The following is a 2,661-nucleotide window of genomic DNA, read 5'->3' as shown; positions in this document are numbered from 1 at the left end:
AATTTCAAAAGCATGACTGAATGAGTCTTTTGTTACTGCAGTTTTGATAGAGATCTGAGATGGCGCACAGGGGTGGAGCTCATACCTGTACACTGCAGTAGTGATAACGGTTTCCAGATAACGGTACCTGCCCTTGAAGCTGCCTATCAGCAGGCCACTTCTCAGAATATACAAGTGAAGGGCCTTTTGATAACAAATCCTTCAAACCCATTAGGAACCACTATGGAGGCTGCCACTCTAAGAAAGTTGCTTTCTTTTGTGTCAGAGAAGAACATTCATCTTGTTTGCGACGAGATCTATTCGGGATCAGTCTTTTCAACTCCGGAATTCACAAGTATTGCAGAGATTTTGGCCACTGAAAATATTTTCCAAAGAGAGCGTGTTCATATTGTTTACAGTCTGTCGAAAGACCTAGGACTGCCGGGCTTCCGAGTCGGAGTAATTTACTCTTACAACGATACGGTGGTTACGGCTGCTCGTAGAATGTCCAGTTTTTCCTTGGTTTCTTCGCAGACACAACACCTGATCGCTTCTATGCTATCGAACACGGAATTTGTAAGAAAATATTTAGCAGAGAATAGTAAGAGGCTACGAAAGAGACAGGAGATGTTCGTCTCTGGATTGCGTGAAGCCGGCATCGATTGCCTAAAGAGCAACGCAGGTTTGTTCTGTTGGGTGGATCTCAGACATCTTCTGCGATCCCGTAACGAAGAAGGAGAGATTATACTGTGGAAGATAATCTTAAAAGAGGTTGCCTTGAATGTTTCTCCCGGTTCTTCTTGTCATTGTAGTGAGCCGGGTGGTTTAGGTTCTGCTTTGCCAATATGAGCGATCAGACGGTGCAAGAATCGTTGAATCGGATTCAGTTCTTTATGTATTGCAGGAGATCGAATGAGCGACATAATAAGGAGGGGACATATGAATTGCATGCAGATGGTGTTAACCAGAAATTCCGTTGGATCAAGCATACTCGCTCATTGATGTTGATTGTTCGCTCATTGAGGGTGATTGTTCGGTGAGATCGATGGACGTCCATTCCAACGGATATCTACGGCTGGGAGAAGCAACCAGCCCGGATGTCACACAACGCGATTTGAAACTTGTGGTTTATTAACCATTTTTTCATACGACTTTTAATTTAATACCCATACGACTGCCCATGGTTGGTTACCCAGTCTATGATCAGTCACATGGCAATGTCATCACTACTGTTCTTTATATTCATCGTAGGATTTAAATTTTTTTTATTCTTCGTACTAAATATATATATATATATATATATATAAACCATAGTTTTAAACCATTGTGACATCGGCCAAATGGGCTAATTCTTTGCATTACCCTCGCAATATCTTGGCGGTAACTTCCTGCGAAGAAGAGCTGCGCGGAGGAAAGAGCGTAGACCTTCCATTAACAACGAAAAGTAAGAAAAGCAGAGTTTTTCGGATTTTTCAAACTCAAATAAATTTAATTAAAATATTTTATTAAATTTTTTAAAATTAAAATAATTATGTATATAATTTTTAAAAATTTATATTTAAATTTAAATAATTTTAATTAAAATATTTAATTAAAAAAGTTCTCCATAATTAAAATAAGTAGAAACTAATTAATAAATATAAATATATATCAATAAAATACAAACTTGACACTTCTATTATCAAAAAGTTACACATTCATATATCAGTTTCTATTAAAATAGAGAAAAGAAACTCGTTGTCAGAACAAACATTCGGTATATTTTGTGAAATCTGACATTTTTTGCATTTCATTCATAAATATTAATATTACTTATGCTAAATCTTTCTTTTATATTATTTTTTTTCATAGAAGAGTATCTCAGAGACGATTTTCATATATATTTTAAATTTTTATAGTGTAACATTTTATATTTATATTAAAAAATCAATTTTTATTTTCATTTTTAGATGCCAATAAAATAAAAGAAATAAAAAATTTCTAAATACCCAAAAAAACATAACTGATAAACATGTTCACTAGTTAAACAATATTTAATATTATTAATTTTTTTTTAGCATAGGAATAAAATCTTAAATTAAACTAAATAATCCGTCGGATAGATCAAAGTTTGAACCACCATCATCATCATCATCATTATTTTTATATTTATTATAGTATTTTTTTCTTAATTTATATTTTCTAGTAGTTAATTATATATTTCTTTAAATTTATATTTTTGTTGTTTTTTATTTATATTATATATATATATATATAAACCATTATAGCTGCACATGAATATTATGTTTTTGGTTGTAATTTATGATAATTTTTTAATTTAGAATAAATTTATACTAGACAATATTTATTTTATAAATAAATATCTTTTTTATTGAAAAATACAATATTAGAATATTATATTTTCATAATCTAATTTGTACATCCATATACTACAATTTCATTATGGAAGTGACAAGGAAAATCTCCCTATTTCAAAATGAAAATCTTATGGACTTGCCTAAATTTTGTGATATAATAATGTGTGGACTTTTCATTGTTTATCCCCTACCTCTAATGCACCAAACCCTTTGACATTAAGGAAAATTAAAGTGTGAAAATGATCATATGCTTTTATGTGAAGGTTGTGCATATGATATTGGCCAATATAGTTGCTGGAGACTCTGCTCCAGATCCTAAAGATCC

At 31.9% G+C, this 2,661-nt stretch overlaps 1 pseudogene; it reads left to right on the top strand.

Annotated features, from left to right (window-relative positions):
* The window catches only part of LOC149251595 (1-aminocyclopropane-1-carboxylate synthase 7 pseudogene), a 5,255-nt pseudogene extending 4,035 nt beyond the window's left edge, over window positions 1–1,220 (top strand).
* The last annotated feature ends 1,441 nt before the right edge of the window (window positions 1,221–2,661 follow it).

This window comes from Pinus tabuliformis, chromosome 7 (genome assembly GCF_031772625.1).
Source record: "Pinus tabuliformis cultivar Carrire ecotype Pingquan chromosome 7, CPIR1, whole genome shotgun sequence".
Lineage (NCBI taxonomy): Eukaryota > Viridiplantae > Streptophyta > Pinopsida > Pinales > Pinaceae > Pinus > Pinus tabuliformis.
This window is presented reverse-complemented; position numbering and strand designations above follow the sequence as displayed.